Below are 19595 nucleotides of genomic sequence, written 5' to 3'. Positions count from 1 at the left end.
TTTATATTCCAAGATAACTTCTCATTTATAAAAGTTGTCAAGTCTTGCAAGATATTGATTGTGTTTCCTTGGTACTTGAGCTTTCTTGCTGGTTCTTTGTAACATTCCTTATTTCTTTTTCAATACCTTTATTTCTGATTCTCTGTAATATTTTTTACTTTGACCTAAAAACTCTGAATCTTGTCTATCATTCCTGGGACTTTTTTTTTATGAAGTGAATTGCTAGTTGATTCTATTTTCACTTTGTCTCCAATTCTCATAGATATCTGAATATTCATGTATAATTTCTTAAAATATAATGTCTAGTGTTTTTTTTTTTGGAGGGGGGGAATCTTATTTCTAGGAGTACAACAAATCTTAAGTCAGATCTCCTTGTGCTTTTTTCCAGGTAAGTGTGTGTGTGTGTGTGTGTCTGTCTGTGTGTGTGTGTGTGTGTTTTATAACATACCTCATACTTTATAATTTTGTTTCCAATGTTGCTTGCTGTTTCATGGACTTTCAAACTTTATTTTCATCATTTATAATTTTCAAGGAGTTCATTACTTGGGTAATTTGATTACTTTCTTTTGTTTTCTATTAATTCTCTGTGTAATTTGTTTACCCATCACTTTAATTTTTAGTCTCTTGCTTCATTTCTTCTAGGTATTGAAAAAGTTCTTCTGGAAATTTTCTCCTCCATTTGAGTCTCTGATTGTGTCTGTTGTGGATTTACTCTGTTTTAGCTTGAAGTTTTGTGTATCTCTGTATCTATAGTGTGTTACAAATGTTTGATGACATCTGTCTACTCACATTTCTAGCAATAGTTCCTGAATTGGGGCTTTGTACCAGGGCCAGACTCCACTTCTTTGTACATTTTTGGATAAGATGGTCAACTCTACTTTGTCTTTACATGTGTCACCTGGGTTCTTCCATTGACTTCCACCTCCCAGAATGACTTTTTCACTATCAGGACTGATAGATTTAACCCTCTACTTCCTAGACCATGTATATTTGAATTTCCTAGCTTTATATATTCAGGGCTTGTTATGGTATCTCAGAACTCCAGGACCTGGGGAGGGTCTTATTCTTAGGGCTACTCTGCTAGGACTGATCAGTGCTACTCCTGACATTATAAAATATCAATTTTTGGATTTCCCATATCCTTTGAACCTTTTCATAGGAGTTCACCCCTCTTTCTGCCACCCAAGTATAGATCCTTACAGGTTACACTTGTTTTTAGCATGTTTCTGCAAATATGAGCTGGCATTGGCTTTTATGGCAGGCCTCTTTCATGTAGCAATTCCTCTTTTTAGGAAGCCATTAGATAGAAGTCAGGTCAATTTTAACAAGATGGAATTCAAAAGATATAAACACAAAGTCTGTCAAAATTTCAAAAAATCAGCTTCATAGGCATATGATAAGAAAGTAGAGTGAGGATGATTAGGGGATATTTCATTTAAAAAAGGAGAGATCTTAAATCTGTGATAAATGAAAAGCTTAGTATCAGTCAATAGTATGATTCTGCAGCTGAAAATATCCCTAATGAGATCTTATGCTGCCTTATGAGTGTCATATAAGACCTTCCTAAGAGAAAGAGGTTAAAACTTTATTTTAATTTGACATAGTCATACCAAAACTGGAGGTTTAAATAAAATTCTTGGAGCCATATTTTAAGTAGACTATTAATAATCTTTTCTTCTTTAATCTTATTTTACTGACCATTCTACTTTGATTATAGAGTTTGGTTTTCTCAGTGTGTGGGGAATGGGGAAGAGGGGCCAAGGTAAGGGTGGAGGTGTGAAGTAGTCTAAAGTCAATAAAAAGGCCTAATTGCCTTTATCCCTCAGTGTTACAGATTCAGAAATTTTTAGAAGAGCCTCAAAACTCCTTTCTTTCTATCTATTCCTTTTTTCTTTCTCCCCAGCTGACCACAGGAATGCTTAGTTTGGCCAAGGAAGCAATCATAACTGTGTTTGTCACATAAAGCACTTATCATTTTTACTTAACTAGCATAAGCCAATACTTCAAAAAGCCATTATTTCATTATTTGGATGTTTACATAGTTAACAAAGATCTCAACCCCTCTACAAATACTTAGACAATCTTAAAAAACTTCTCTAGACATTTTTTTTTGAACAATTTGCTAATCAGTATTTCCAAACTTCACTAAGCTGGTCCTCAAGCCTCAAATTGCAGTCTTTCCAACTTTATAGCTTCCATCAAAGCTTATATTCTCTGACAAAGTATTTGAGACCTTAGATTCATCTTCATACCATGGTGAAGGACTGAAGGATTTCCCAAATGATTAAACATATTTTAATGTGTCAAATTAACTTTGCTCAAAGTTTAACTTGAATTAAACCTAAAGCATATTTACAAATGTTCCATGAGCACCACCTCCCACATACACAAGAAAAAACTTTCTATAACCTCTTTATATACTGTTGTTGTCCTCACTCATTAATACACATAAGATTCTTGTGGTCAGAAATTTTCATGTCTTGTGTTTGTCACCTCAGAATTTACCATAGTACCTAATACATAGGAAAGAAGTGAGTTGATGCAGTGGGTGGAGTATTGGACTTGGCCTTGGGAAGGCTTTATTTTGAATCCTTGCTCAGCAGAAATCATTCCTAAAATAAGTCAATGAACCTTTCTGAGACTGAGTTTACTGTGATACAATACACTAAACATTTATTAAGAAATACAATGTTCCAATAACTGTGCTAAGTGTTGGAGATGCAAATAAGAAGAAGAATGCCAAGTTCCTGCCCTCAAGAAGCTTACAAACTGATGGAGGAAAACAATGCATAAAAGCTGGAAAATGAAAATAATAATAACACCTACCTCAAAGGATTTTCATGAGGATCAAATGAGAACAAATATAAAGAATTATGGAAACCTTAAAGTAAGATATAAATGCTAGCCATTATGAGTATTTTTACAAATATTCCATCAACATCCATTTCATCATATGGTATAGTCATTTATCTCAGCCTTTCAAAATGAGCTAATATTGCTTACATCATTTTCAATTCAATTATAATTCATAGACAGCTAATGACATATATCTCTTTGTATTCCCACAACATAGTAAAGTACTGCGTGTGTGTGTGTGCATGCATGTGTGTGTGTGTGTGTGTGTGCATTTCTTAATTGTTAATGAGAAAATCTTGAATATGCCTTCCAACCTGCTTAGCCATACCCTTCCCATATCCTACAGACATTTATTGTCCTGATATAAACATTTTAATTCTTTTACATTTTTTCTTAAGTTTCTTCAAGCAATGACCCTCTACAAGTTACTGAAAATCTCCTTCAATGACACTTTTATACTTGTACATGATGAGTGAAATATTTGTCTTATCCTGCCAGGATGTATACCTTGAGACTATTGCTACTTCCTGCAGTCCCTTATAATAGGCCCTGCATGGGTACACTCCATGTACTTGTATGTAAGTTCCTTGAGGTCAGGAAATGCCTTGTAACTTATTATTTTTATTCTCAGAAATCAGAACCATGGTTGGCACATAGTAAGCATTTAAGTGATCTATTTTTTTTCTATCTTCTTACTTTCATTTCTATCATTTGTCTTTCCTTTTTGTCTAATCTAGCTAGTTAGTGGTATGCCACAACCTAATGATTTTTGTAAATTATCTTCATATTTCTAATACAAAATGAAATTTCACTTGGTTTCTTGAGACTTTTTAAATTGTAATGCTCAACAACTCCAGAGAACATGGTAAAATATTGATTATTGAGGGAGGCAGAGCCAAGATGACAGAGTGAAAGCAGTGACTTGCTTGAGCTCTCCCCCAAAGCCCTCCAAATATCTGTAAAAAATGGCTCTAAACAAATTCTAGAGCAGCAGAAACCACAAAAAGACAGAGCAAAACAAATTTCCAGCCAAAGACAATGTTGGTGGTTGATTGGAAAGGTCTATTGCACTTGGCTGGGAGAGGAACACAGTTCACCTTAGGTGCACAGGCAAAGTCCAGGCCTCAGTGAACCTGGAACAGGCCTCAGAGGACTGAATCACAGGAGCTATGATGGTTTCCAGACTTCTCAACTCACAAATGCCAAAGATAACCAAGAAGGTCAGTAAGAAGAGTCTGTGACAATGGCAAGAGAGAAGATTGGTCCTAGCCCCAGTCCCAGTGCAGCTCTGGGGATGAGGCTACTTCCTGAGCTTGGCCCACATGTTGAGGGGGGAATAAAGTAGCTGATCAGAGAGGAAATATAGGGATCTCTTTGCTGGTGCTGAGGCAAGATTCTCTTGCTTTGCCTGTGCTTGGATCTGGGTCACAGTTCTGGGTGGCAGTCTTGGGGTGAGGAGGAACACTGGTGTGGTGGAGCTTTGTAGTTGAGGTGAAGAGTAAATCCTCCTCACAGTTTAAAGGCAGACAAGAGGGCTTGTGGTCATTCATAGACCAAAGCCCAGGCCAGGAAAGGAGAAAACACCTTGCCACTGATCATACTACCTTAGAAGAACTGAAAATTTACAGGTCCCTAGTAATATTTTTGAAAACAGTTGAACAAAACCCCCCAAATCTTGGGACAGTACATTCTCCACTCTGGAAGCAGACCGCTACCTTAACGAAGAGTTTAAAACTCAAGTACTTGGCTGGGAACATGAGCAAATTAAGCAAAAGAAAAGTCAGACCATAGGCTCTTACTTCGGCAACCAAGAAGATCAAAACATACAACCAGAAGAAGACAACAAAATCAAAGCTCCTACATCCAAAGCCTCCAAGAAAAATATAAATCAGTCCCAAGCCATAAAAGAGGTCAAAAAGGATTTTGATAAGTGGAGTAAGAGAAGTAGAGGAAAAACTGGGAAGAGAAATGAGAGTGATGTAAGAAAATCATTAAAAAACAAGTCAACAGCTTGGTAAAGGAGGCTCCCTCCCAAAAATATTACTGAAGAAGGTAACACTTTAAAAAACAGACTAACCCAAATGGCAAAAGAGGTCCAAAACACCAATGAGGAGAAGAATGCTTTAAAAAGCAGAACTGGGCAAATGGAAAAGGAAGTCCAAAAGATCATTCAATAAAATATTTCCTTAAAAATTAGAATGGAGCAAATGGAAGCTAGTGACTTTATGAGAAATCAAGGTATTATAAAACAAAATCAAAAGAATGACAAAATAGAAGGCAAAGTTAAATATCTCATTGGAAAAACAATTGACCTGGAAAATAGATCCAGGAGAGAGACTTTAAAAATTATTAGACTACTTGAAGCCATGATTAAAAAAAGGGGGGGGGACCTAGACATCATCTTTCAAGAAATTATTAAGGAAAACTGCCCTGATATTCTAGAATCAGAGGGTAAAATAGAAATGGAAAGAATCCACCCATCACCTTCTTGAAGAGATCCCCAAAGGAAAACTCCTAGGAATATTGTAGTCACATTCCAGAGTTTCCAGGTCAAGGAGAAAATATTGCAGGCATCCAGAAAGAAACAAGTTGAGTATTGTGGAAGCAATCAGGATGACACAAGATTCATCAACTTCTACATTAAGGGACTTGAGGGCTTGGAGTATAATATTCTGTAGGTCAAAGGAGATAGGATTTCAGCCAAGAATCATCTACCCAGCAAAACTGAGTATAATCCTTCAGGAGAAAAATGGACATTTGGTGAAACAGAGAACTTTCAAGCATTCTTGATGAAAAAAAAAACAGAGCTGAAAAGAAAATTTGACTTTCAAATACAAGACTCAAGAGAAGCACGAAGAGGTAAACAGGAAAGAGAAATCATAAGGGAATTATTAAGGTCGAACTGTTTACATTCCTACATGGAAAGATGATATTTGTAACTCCTGAGACCTCTGCCAGTATTAGGGTAGTTGGAGGGGAAAAGTATATGTATATATAGATAGGTAGATAGATAGATAGACAGACAGACAGACAGACAGACAGACAGACAGACAGACAGACAGATAGATAGATAGATAGATAGATAGATAGATAGATAGATAGATAGAAAGATAGAAAGAAAGATAAAGATAGATGAGGGCACAGGGTGAGTTGAAGATGAAGGGGTGATATCTGGAGAGAGGATTGTACTGGGAGAAATAGAAAGGGAGAGGTAGAATGGGGTAAATTATCTCACATAAAACAGACAAGAAAAGCCTTTTACAGCGGAGGGAAAGTGGGGGAAGGTAAGAGAGAATGAGTGAATCTTATCCTCATCGATTTGGTTTAAGGAGGGTATGCCATACACACTCAATTGGGTATTAAAATCTATCTTAACCTAAGGGAAAATAGGGGGAAAAGGAGTTAAGAGAGTGAAGGAATGATAAAGCAGAGGACAAATTGGGGGAGGGGGTAATCAGAAACAAACACTTCTGAGGGGGGACAAGGTCAAAGAAAGAATAGAATAAAAGGGGATGGGATAGGATGAAGGGAAATATAGTAAGTTTTCCACAGCATGACTACTATGGAAGTGTTTTGCATGACCTCACATGTCTAAACTGTATCGAGTTGCTTGCCTTCTCAATGAAGATTAGTGGGGAGGGAGGAAGGGAGAAAATTTTGAACCACAAGTTTTAAAAACAAATGTTTAAAATTGCTTCCACATGCAACTGAGAAATAAGATATTCAGGCAATGGGGCATAAAATCTCTTTTGCCCTACATTAGAATTGAAGGGGAAGGGTATAAGAGAAGGGGGGTGGTGATAGAAGGGAGGGCAGATTAGGGGAAGAGGTATTCAGAATGCATGCTGTCTTGGGGTGATGTGAGGGATGAGATAGGGAGAAAATTTGGAACTCAAAATCTTATGGAAGTGAATATTAAAAACTAAAAAAAAAAAACTTTCAGATTTCTCAAAAAAAATATTGCTTATTAAATGTACTAAAAACCATACCACTAGAATTAAAAATATAACTTAATTCACAGTAAATGTTTAAGCTATTTTTGGTAAAAAAGGACATTTTCCAGATATTATTTTATTAAGATAATCAGATCCATTTGTCTTTAATATTTGAAAGAATTGACACAGATCAAAAATAAGTAATATATCCACCTAAATAAATGCAGGTCTCCTTTCCTGACATCTTGACATCCAACATATTTCCCTTTCTGTGTTATGTTATACAGTATGTTTTTTTCCCATTATTTTCACTATGGCCCTATTACTTGAGCAAAAATTTCAGACTGTTGGAGAATCAGTTTCTTCTGCTCTTAGAATTTAAGAATGGGAAAGACTTTTAGAGAATCATCACATAGTTTCACTCTTTCATAAAACTGTGGCCCGAAAGTAAGTAACTGAATTATCTACGGTTATTCAAGTGGTAACAAAGGTAGAATTTGAACTCAGATCTTCTGTCTCCAAATTCCAAACTGAAAATTGAAAAAAAAAGTTCCTTCCAGCTTTCAATTATTATTTCTGATGAAACATGCCCAGCTAGAGCAGAAATAAATGTCGGGATGAATGACAGATGAAGTTTGTTTTTTGGACAAACAAAACCAGTTCAGCCAAAATTAGAAGCAAAGAAGAAAACTAGGAAATAAATTTAGAGGAAATTTCTCTTATAAAGGTTTCTTTTCTCAAATAATAGAGAACTGAGTCTGAGTCAGAAATAAAGTGAGTAGAACCAGGAGATCATTGTTCACAGCAACAGTAATACTAGAAGGATAATCAACTGTGAAAGACTTAGCTATTGTGATGAAGACAGTTCCAAAGAACTCATTATGAATAATGCTATCTACCTCCCAAAAGAGAATTGATGGTTTCTGAGGGCAACTTAAAGAATATTTTTTCACTTTCTTATTTTAATTGCTTTTTTGCAACATGACTAATATGTAAATACATTTTGTATGATTTCACATGTATAATTACTTGACTTCTCAATGGGAGGGGACAAGAATGAAGAAGAGAATTTGGAACTCAAAAGTTTAAAAGGAATGTTAATAAATAATATTTACAATATTATTAAATAATACAAAGGAAAAAATTAAGTTCAAAATCTTGTTAGAAATTTTGGAGGGCATCAAGTACTTTATAATGAAAAAATTGAACTTTATTTTATAGGCAATTTGATTTGGGGAAGAGAATAAACTCACCATAAACTCAACACATTACCTGAGTTTCATTCCAGAACTATATCTATGATCCTATGACACTTATTCTCTGTTATGTGTATGAGGAGGTGGTTATATTATAGTTAAATAGATGTGTCTTCCTTCCTAGAAATTCAGATACATTGTCTTTTATGTCATTACTATGTTGAAGAGCAAATAGTTAATCCATGGTGTAGGAAGACAACATATGCTGTCAATACTTCTGAAAAGGCCAAAAATATTGCCCTCTTCTGGAACTGCCCACATCAGCTGATAAAATATGGAAGTAACAGAATTTCTTTTCTGGCAGGAAAGATCAGGCCAATATATTGCTGTGACTGAGAATGAAAATAGATCCAAAAACTTCCTTTCTGGCAAAGGAAAACAACAGCAGGAAAAGTTATGGTGTTACTAAGTGGCTTTCCTTAACTATTGTATACCCTTGTGTTGTGTATGCCCCTGTGGAAATCTGAGCTGCATTATGTTGTAGGATATTTGAGATGCTAGGCATAGGGATGATGAAGTTTGATAATAGCTGTGTTTTTGAAAATAACTTTGGATCCATTTGCTGTTTTCACTGATATAACTGTACCAGATGTCATAAGCCCCTGATAAAAGAAGGGCTTTTCTTTTGAATAAATTTGCCTTTTTTTTTTTTGTAATAGAAGTTACTAGAAAACTTGGCATAACCAGAAAACTGGTTGCTATAGCTATGGGACATAAGTATGTATATTTTGGGATATCTTTTTCTTCTTTGTATACCTCTCCCCTAATGAAAACTAAAATAAGCAAAAATTCGTGGTCAGGGATATTTCTTAAAGTAATAGTTTGGATTTCTAGAAGTCCTACTCCAATGTTCATAATGTTTCAAAATTTGCTTTTCATGTGACTTTGCAACTCCAAATTCCTATCTCATATGTGTGTGTGTGTGTGTGTGTGTGTGTGTGTGTATTTTCTTTCTTTTCTGTAACATTTCAGATTTTATATTTCAAAGGGATTTAAGTTATTAGGGCCAACTTTCCAAACAACAAAAGAATTGCTTCTACAAAAACTAAGACAGCCCCTTTCACAAATCACACATAGTAGTTTCACTTTCTTTCTGCCAGCATACATTTCTGTTTTGTAGAGAGAAATTTTCTCATTAATTTTTATTCCTACACAATCAGCTCATTTACTAATTAGCTCCATTCTAAAATTCATACCTACTATTAACTCTGGGTTATTTATTTTTGGATGGCCTGTTGGCTATGTTCTCTGTGACACAAATGTTCATTTTATTAAGCCAAGGAAAGCGTACCTATTTTAGGCCTACTAAAAGCAAGAACAGATAGATATTCTTTCATGAATGCTAATCTGTCCCATGGAACGTTGTGAGGATGGAAAAAATGAATCATTATTTCTTTTCTGTTAGTGCCTTTCCTGTCTGAGTTTTCTTAGTGGAAAGTGTTTGGGCTTTGGAGTAAAAAGGTTTAAGTCCTGTTTCTGATTCTTACTGTCTTTGTGACCTTGGGCAAGACTCTTAATCACTCTGGATCTGTTTCCTTATATCTAAAACAAAACATTGAAACTAGATGATCTATAAGTTCTCTTTTAGATCATGATTTCCTTATTCTCTCATTTCATTTGATATTATGAAAATACCTGGAAATTAATAAAACATATTTTATGTAAACACTCAAAACTCTCCAGTTCATCACAAATAAGCAGTCAAAAAGTTAACCTTGGTATACAAGAACTTTGAATCTATTCTATTTATTCTCTGGAAGGACACAGTTCTTGGATCCTATTCCAATCCCCCTGAAGAAAGACCTTAATGAAGACAACTTTCCAATCATGATATCCTGAGTCAGTAGTAGAACGACATTTTGACATAACCTACTCAAAAGACCTTTTATTGATTATCTAATCCAAGAGGCTGCCTACTGATAAGCTAGGCCCTGTCTCACAAAGGGAACCTGTAAATCAAATAAAAGATAAATGGCTGTCTTGCCAGAGCATTTGAAAGATTTTTCACTCTGGCTTTTGCTTCATTAGAGCTGTCAGCATTTCATGTTGCTTGGCTGTGCCTGGCTACTGGAGTTCCCAGTTTGCTTCTGCTCTGGATTGTCTGTCAAAAGAATCATTGACTGACAGAATTATATCTGCTGACTCCACTTCTGGATAACTGAGCCAGATAGATGCCCTGCTGTGCAAATTGAATCCTTAAAAAGTGCTTCCCCGTTATATAAATATATGTATATATGTATATATGTATATAAGTAATTTGTATGACCTAGTTATTTTCCTCAGGACATATTTCTTGGGGATGAGAGGAATAGTACTTTAAAAAAGATTTCTTAAATTGTACTTTCTAGGTCGTGACACTTTTCAAGGGGAAAATCCTTTTAGAATTTGGAGCAATAGTGATATGATATATTGATTGTTGAGTAAACAATGTATACACACAAATTCAAAATCACTAAAAGCTCATATTAATGTAGCACTTCCTCACAAAAACTAGGTGAGGCAGGTGATTCAAGAATTAGAGGCATGCTATAATTTGTATGAAGAAGAAACAGAGGCTCAGAGTGATATAGTAATTTCACTACAGTCACAGAGTTGACAAATGTTGGTGGTTGAATTAAAATGCAGGTCTTCTGAAGCTATCTCTAATGTCCTTTCCTCTTGGCCATGCTGCCTCTCCAATAAAGCAATTTCCATCAATGAAATACAAGTGGATGAAGTTAAGTTTATAATCAGCATGGTATGGTAGAAAGGAGGCTATATTGGGCTGAAGAGGATGTTGGTTTAACTCTCAGCCATTGTAATTTCAACTCTGCCACTTGTTACTTTGGTCAAGTAACTTTCTCATCCTATTTCCTTATGTTTAAAATGAGGAGGTTGGAACAGACGCCTTTGAAGGTATCTAGTCATTTCCAGCTCTAAATCTTTGATCCTATGATTCTCCTAAATATTAATTAATCATGGATTTCCTTTTCAAAGACATTTACTAAAATTGGACTGGGAGTGGAAATAGTTTGGCTGAAGTTCCAGCTCTCCTCTCTGTCACACATATGACCTTAGGCAAGTCATTGCAACTTGCTGAATCTATTTCCTTATTTATACTTACACTGCTTGGGTAAGTTGATGATTTTCTAACTACCTAAGGCTTAGATGATCATGACTTTTGCATATTTGCTACTAACAGGTGCATATGTGTATCTATACTGTGCGTGATAGCAATTTCTATTTTACCTAAACAAACCAGCTCTGCGTTATTTGTGGCTGTATTTTCTATTTAGGGTACCACAGACTTTGAGAAATAAGCCAAAATATGTCACCTCAGAAACTAAAGAGAATATAAGTCTTAATTTTGATGAGATTATGCACTTACCATCATTAATGAATATGCACTTCCATTATGATTGCTAGGAAATGTTATTTGGATGTGCTCTGCTAAGATTAGGGCATAATCTACTCTTAAATCTTATCAAGGAAGCAACAATGTCAATAGTGTAAGAATAGCTAATTATTAAAATTAATAAACAATGTGAAAATAAGAAAAGATCAACAGTTTAGAAAGATTACAAAAAGAGAGGAGGAAAAATAATTTATATTCACACTGGAAAAAAAATGAGATTTCCTATACTTCCTGGATATCTCCAAACCATAGCCAGTGTCGTCTTAGCCTTCCCCTCCTCCTCATGGTACTGAAACTCATAATCCGGACTCTGGGACTTTGCAATCTTATCTTCGCTAGAATTGTGCTGCCATGTCATTTCCCAGACATTCATAAATCATACTATTGCATCAATACTGTGCACTTTTTCCATTTCTACCTACCCAATATGTGTTACCTTTCCCTGTTAGAATGTAATGAATTTAACCATGAGGGCAAGAATTATATTGTTTACTTGTTTTACATACCCATTTTGTAGCACAGTGCTTGGCACATTGTAAACACTTCTAAATCATTTTATTGTTGTTATTGACTCCTAAACTCATTAGATAAATACGGGATTATTTTAATCAGCTTGCTTTGCTAATCCAGATGAATTATTGAGTCAGATCTTACTCATTTATGAGTCAATTGTAAATTATCAGTGAACATTTATATCTCAGAAACTAGTCTATGATTCAGGGCTTGATTTATTTTGTTGATTATCAAGTCAAAAAATGATGGAGAAAATGTTAATAATGTATATTAAACTTAAAAGTTTGTTGAACATTTTTTCAAGGAGCTGGTAGCTAAATGTTTATAAGCACACCCCTGGCAAAATCCAACTCTCAATCCTCCATCTCTACCACTTTACCTTGCTAATAGGTTTTTGTTTCATTCATTCATTGCTATGTAATCAAATAAAAAGAAAATTTGACTGGCAAAATTTGAAACATTGCTGGGGACATGGTTGGAGGCAAAAACCTTTCCTTAAATTCCAGCTTTTAACTTCCTTTTAAGTCATCCAGTGAAGTGAGAAAGTAAGGATGAGCATTTGTGCTCTCTTGGTTCTTTGATTGAAGGGAAGAGTCATTTTTCCCTTTTTTTTTCTTGTTTGATCTTTATACTTTTATCAAAACTTTTAGTTTTGATTTTTTGTTGTAAATCTTTCCATTTGCATTGTAAATGTCATTGGGTATATTATTTTCTTGGCTCTGGTTAGTTGATTCTACATCAGTTCATGCATGTCTTTCCATGCTTCTCTGTATTTGTCATATGCATTTTTTTTCTTTCAGCAAAGTGATATTCTATTGCGATCATGTTTCATAAATAACAAATATTAAGTACATAATATTTGTAAGGCATTGTATTAGGAATTGGGGATTTAATCACAGAAATGAAACTGTTCCTTTCTTTACTGAGCTTACAAGAAGCTTACAGGATAATGTCTGATATTTATGTAATTATTTAAGGTTTATGTAGTATCTTGTTTAAAATAATCTTATTCTTTTATTTTTTTAAATGTTATTTTGAATTTATGGAATTAAAAAGCATTTTCATAATATAGTAAAATTAAAAAAAGATTGAACATGAAACTATAAATCTATTATGCACAACTTTCTATTCTTTTCCAATGTAAAACAAAATTATCATATTTTTTTCTTCTGTCCCCCCTACCCTAGAGATGGCTACCATTAGACGCAAAAAGATGTGTGTGTGTGTGTGTGTGTGTGTGTGTAAAAATATTCTATACATACTTCTGTTTATCAGTTCTTCCTCTGGATACAGATAGCATCTTTCTTCATATGTTCCTTATAATTAACTTCATATTTGTAATACACAATAACTTATTTGCTCAAAGTCATTCTTAAAACAATATTGCTGTTGGGGGCTGCTAGGTGGCACAGTGAATAGAGAGCTCTGGCCTTAGAGTCAGGAGGACCTGAGTTCAAACCCAGCCTCAGACACTTAACAGTACTAGCTGTGTGACCCTGGACAAGTCACTTAACCCCAATTGCTTCATCAAGAAAGCAAACAAACAAACAAACAAAAAACCCAATATTGCTGTTACTATATACAATGTTCCCTTGGTTCTACTCATTTCTCTCATCATTATTTCAAGCAAGTCTTTCAATTTTTTTCTCTCTCATCCTTTCTTATAACACAGTAGTATTCCATCACAATCATATACTGCAACTTGCTCAGCCATTCTGCAAGTAATTTGTGATAAAAAAGAAACTTGGTACAATTTTATAAGCAATTATTAAGGGAAATTGCCCTGGAGTTCTAGAACAAGACTGTAAAGTATAAATAGAAAGAATCCATTGATCACTACCTGAAAGAGATCCTAGGAAGAAAACTTACAGGAATGTCATAGCCAAGTTTCAAAATTCCAAGGTTAAAGAGAAAATATTTGAAGCAACAACAACAACAACAACAAAAACACAATTTAAATACTGTGGGAAAATAATTATGATTTCACAAGACCTAGCATCTTCGACACTAAAAAACATAGGTCTTTTAACATTACTTTTCAAAGAACAAAAGAGCTGGGATTGAATATAAGAATATCTTATCCAGCAATATTGAAGATAGTCCTGAATGAAAAAAAAAATGGATATTCGATGAAATGAAAGATTTTCAGGTATTTGTAACACAAAGACAAGAACTCAATGGAAAATTCAGTATAAAAATCCAGAAGAAACATAAGGAAATCATTAAAAACTAATTCTAAGGCATTGATAAAAGTTAAAGTTTTGATATATGAAAAAGCTATCAGTATTCTTAAAACTGTTATCATTTTATCTTCATTTTGTACATAAGCTTCCATTCTAAACACAGAGATTGTTACTTTATCTGAACTTTAGTCTCCAATGGGGGAAGAGAGGCAAGACCTAACTCAAATGAGGTCTTCCCTAGCTTGAGCCAAGCAATTCTTGGACCTAGAATCAGTGAATCTCCTAATATGTCTTTCAACTAATGAGAATAGACACATCTGTCATTTTGGAATTCCTGGTATATATTGGCTACTGTAGTCTACAACTGGGGAATGGAGAGGCCAATATGTGTTTCATAATAGCTTCTTTCTCAATCTGAGAGCCTCTTTTCTGTCCCTAAATTGACCATGGAAATATATGACTTCAGTATGTAAAAAAAAAATAGAAATTAATTCATTCATGTGAATTAATTATATTATAATCATTTATTATTTATTATTATTACAATCATTAGATTGCAAACTCCTTAAAGATAGGAATGCTATTTGCTTTCGTCACACCCCCAGTCCTTAGTACAATGTCAGGCACATAGTGTATACTTAAAAATGCTCATTAGCAACCATTTTTTTCATAATTAGTATGAGATAAGGCAAAGAATATGTACCATGTTATGTCTATATTCAATCAACTTTTTATAAGATTTATTTAAATAAACACAAAACAGTTTATATGCTGTATCTACAGTTTGTGATTTATATACATATTCTTCCATTCATTTTGCTTCTATATTTCAGCAGATCCACAAGCTTGCTGATGTGAACATTCCTTCCACTAGTATAGCTCATTATCCATCCATAACTTCTCATCCTGTATTTTTCTTATCTATATTCTTTCATAAATATTCAAATCATCAGCCAATAAATAAATATTTATTGATATATATATATATGTACAAGATATATGATAGCCTTGGAAACTGTCCTATAAGACATTCAGTATTTCATAAATACTAATGCAACATGTGACCTTTTTCATTTTTTTCTTGGATTTTCTCAAAATGACAAGTTGTATTACTCTCCATACATTTCTTCTTTGCAATTTCTTACACATGATTGTTTTCACTATTTTGCAACCTTTTTATATACTCGCTATGTACCTTTATATTGCCCTTTGTTTTACTCATCATTCAGAGATTAAATCATGATAAAATTCTGGAGAATTTTGGTTAAAAATGAGCTTTTCATCAGGGAATTTCTTGAAATCATTGAAAATACTCCTTAGTTTTCCAAATGTGGTTTTCATTTGTATCTGATCACAACTTTATAAAGAAAAACAAGTAAAATCAACTCTAAGCATAATACATTATTTCATTTTTGTCTGTCTATCCCATCATATAATACAGAGCCTCACACATACTTTTACTTAATAAGTGATTCCTGATTAATTAATATACTACCGAAGGAATTCAGTCATATGAACGGTGACATTCTCATTACCCATGAGACCAAAATACAAAATGAAGTTCATAGGATCATTGATTTAGATTTGAAAGGTATCTTGGAGGTTATATAGCTCAACATTTCATTACAGAAGTGAAGAACTAAAGCCCAAGGTCACACATATCTTAAGCAGCATAACTTTGATTCAAACTTACATTCTTTGATTCCAAATCTGTCACTCTTTCACAGCATCATACTGCCTTGAAGGGAAGTTAAAGGAGAGAAATTAATTATTCTGAAAGAAAAAAAATGAATTTGAATTGAATAAGAATTTGAGGTGAAGAATTATTCAAGTAGAAGCTGTGAGAATGAGAATAGCAAGTGACAGACCTAATGAGAAGGAAGAGAAAGGAGTCATTTTAAGAGGAGTTGGTAAGTCAAAATAATATGTTACATGCAGATAGGACTCCTTCCTTTTAGGTAAAAGATCATGAATAATGTCACTCTACAGAGAAATAACCCTTCAACACATGTCAAATGGGATGACCATTACCTACTTATGGTTATTCATGTGGGCATGATTATTCACATGAATAAATACCTTCAGTGTGTGTATGTGTGTGTGTGGGGGGGGAGAGAGATTCTTTTCCTAGAGGGTGAATTGGGAACCATGTGTGGAAGTTATAGAGAAGCCTTTCAAATTTATTCAAACTGTCTAATATATATGTGTGCGTGTGTGTGTGTCTATGTATTATGTATTTATGCATGTTATAAACACTCTCTTTGAGAAGACAATTGGAAGGTATTGACAATGTCAAGATGACTTCTTTGATCTCAGCTTCTTCACCTTTCCTGGTGTATCTGGATCTGCTGATTCAATTTATCATAGATTCAACTTCCATCAAGTTAATATTGTCATAGAACATATCATGTTCCACTTACCTGTCCAGTTTTGGGTTTCTTCTGTGGCTACTCTTTTTACACACCCTACTAGCATGACTAGGCTGTTCTAGTTAAAATTGTGGAATTCAAATGACTCAATCTACTGATCTACCCAGAACGTAAACCAAGTATTGCTCCTACCCACTTTCTTTTTTACTTCATTTACTCTAGATACTGAAGTAATTCTAGTCAATGAATATCCAGGAGATTTGGAGGACCCTCAGTTTTACATGAAGTATACTTTATGAACAGAAAAACATGATATGAAAAAGAGACACCATACTATGTAGAATACAATGTTTGTATGAATTAAGATCTCCAAAATCTTCAATTCCCAACAATTGATGGAAAGATTGTTAGACTCCTTAATTTTTCTGGCAGTCTGCCCTGTGATCTATTGGCTGAAATTTCTGTCATGTATCATATCCATTCCATATTACTTTGGTCTTTGCTATTATAGGATTCTTACCTAGACTCTACACTGTACCCTTTAAAAAACTCCTTGCCCACAATCATTAATGGTGAATGATCAGCTATAATATCCTATACAAGATATTCTTAACTAATGAAGGGATTAGGTTCACTTTTAGTACTTACTGAATGGACTGGTTGATCCAGAAGAGAGAAGTTCCAACCCAAAATATATAAATCAAAGGACTGAAACTATAACATCCCACTTAACTATAATCTCAAGCTTAAGAAGGTAAAAATGAAAGAGAAATCTTGAGATGCAATGAAGTTAAATTGTATACTTTCCTATAAAGGAAGATAACATGTATCTTCTAAGAATTTTATCCTCATTAGTTCAGGTAGAATGATTCTACATAGAGATTACAGGAACAAGTTGATTCTGTTGGGATGATGTAAAAAAATGGATGAGAAAGAGGAGTGCTATGAGAGAAGGCAGATGGGATAGGAAAAAGAGGGAAAAATCTCATGTAAAAGATGTACACAGAAGAGCTTTCACACTGAAGGGAAAATGATGGAGGATGGTAGGCAAAGCTTGAATTTCAGTCACATGTAAATTGCTTCAGAGGAAAAGAAAAGACATACATACTCAATTGGGTATAGAAATCTATCAAACCTAACAGGAAAATAGGAGAGGAAGACAATGAGAAAAGAGTGGGAGGATAGAAGAGTGTGTGGATAAAGGAAGGCAGTGGTCAGAACAAAATAGACTTTTGAGTAGGGCCAGGATAAGAAGAGAAAGAGAGAAGGATAAATAGAAGAAAAAATGACATTGTGAAATGAAGTTAGTATTCATAACTGTGAATATTAAAGGGATGAACTCCCCCTAAAATAGAATTGGATTTGAAACCAGAATCCAACAGTATGTTGTTTGCAAGAAATACACCTGAAGCAAAGAGACACACATAGTTAAAATAAGGAGCTCAAGCAGAATCTATTATGCTTTGCCTGAAGTTAAAAAAAAAGCAGAGGTACCAATCATGGTCTAAGACAAAGAATAACGGAAAATAGACATAATTAAAAGGAATAAGTGGGGAAGCTAGATCTTGTGGAAAGAAACGATAGACAAAGAAAGAATATCAATACTAATCCTGTATGCACCAAATGGGATAGCATCCAAATTCTTAAAGGAGAAGTTAGATGAATCACAAGAGAAAATAAATAGGGGCAGCTAGGTGGCGCAGTGGATAGAACACCGGCCCTGGATTCAGGAGAACTTGAGTTCAAATCCGACCTCAGACACATAACACTTATTAGCTGTGTGGCCTGGGCAAGTCACTTAACCGCATTGCCTAGCCACACACACACACACACACACACACACACACAAACACACACACACACAAAGACAGAAAATAAATAAAACTGTCCTAGTAGGAGACTTCAGCTTTCTACTGTTAGAAATCTGAGGCAGTCTTCTGCCATTACCCTTCAAAGCCGGTCGTCTTCTTCAGCTCCTCGTCATTCTCAGCCGAGTTTTCGCTAGCCTATGAGCGCTCGGCCGAAGGATCCCAGACGCCCGGACTACAGAGAAGCCCAGTTGAAAGCACAGCTCCACCCTTCGTTGAACGTCCCTAAAACCCGCAGAACTTTCTGCAAAAAGTGCGACAAGCACCAGCCCCACAAAGGGACAATGTACAGGAAAGGCAAGGATTCCGTGTACGCTCAGGAAAAAGAGGCGATAAGATGGGAAGAAGAGTGGCTATGTTGGTCAAACAAAACCAATTTTCCGGCAAAAAGGAAAGACCACACGAAAATGATTGTACTGAAGCTTGAATGTGTGGAACCCAACTGTAGGTCTAAGAGGATGCTTGCCATTGAGAGGTGTAAGTAGTTTGAACTAGGAGGAGGTAAGAAGAGGAAGGGCCAAGTGATCCAGTTTTGAGTTTCACTGTTTTCGTCTTAATAAAAAACAAAACAAAACAAAACAAACAAAAGAAACAAACAAACAAACAAAATTCCATTCCATTCCTTGGTTTTGTGTTTTCTGTCTTGGAAAGGAAGAGGCTTGAGTAAAACCAAGTCTCATACTATGTGAAGCTTTTCCCCCACGTAGGAAAAGTTCTTGAGGATATGGCTGAGTGTTGTAACCACTTAATGAAATTTATGTGTCACAGAAAGCCAGCTGGACATTTCTGGGGTGCCTAGGGTCCTTGGTTATTAGTACTATGGCTAAAATAGTGCCTGACAGCCTGGATTCCCAGGCAAATTTGGAGTGGGGAAATTGGAGATGCAAAGTGGTAAAGACAGGGATAGCTAGCCCCAATTTTATAGACTCTCAGAAAACCCAATTCATCACCTTCAGGGATCGCCTGTTTTCAGAACATTAATGAAATGGTTTCCCATATCTATTTGGGTTGTTAGGGTTCTTTGTGGAGAACTAATGATAGAATTGCCTAGTCATTGAAGGGATGACCTATTAAATTTAATCAAATGACTTCCCTTACCTACTTAGGTTGAGTTAATCCTCTATGGATAGGTAATTAATAATGATTACAATAATCTGATCATTAAAGGGATGGCCTGTTAATTGAAAACTGATATTAATTATATGTAGAGATGAGTGGGAA

The 19595-nt window shown here is 34.9% G+C and overlaps 1 pseudogene; it reads left to right on the top strand.

Annotated features, from left to right (window-relative positions):
* The window catches only part of LOC110217379 (uncharacterized), a 56322-nt pseudogene extending 37412 nt beyond the window's left edge, over nucleotides 1–18910 (top strand).
* The last annotated feature ends 685 nt before the right edge of the window (nucleotides 18911–19595 follow it).

Source organism: Phascolarctos cinereus, unplaced genomic scaffold (assembly GCF_003287225.1).
Source record: "Phascolarctos cinereus isolate Bilbo 61053 unplaced genomic scaffold, phaCin_HiC Scaffold_1;HRSCAF=81, whole genome shotgun sequence".
Taxonomy (NCBI): Eukaryota; Metazoa; Chordata; class Mammalia; order Diprotodontia; family Phascolarctidae; genus Phascolarctos; species Phascolarctos cinereus.
Note: the sequence above shows the minus strand (reverse complement) of the source record. Positions and strands in the feature narration are given on the sequence as shown.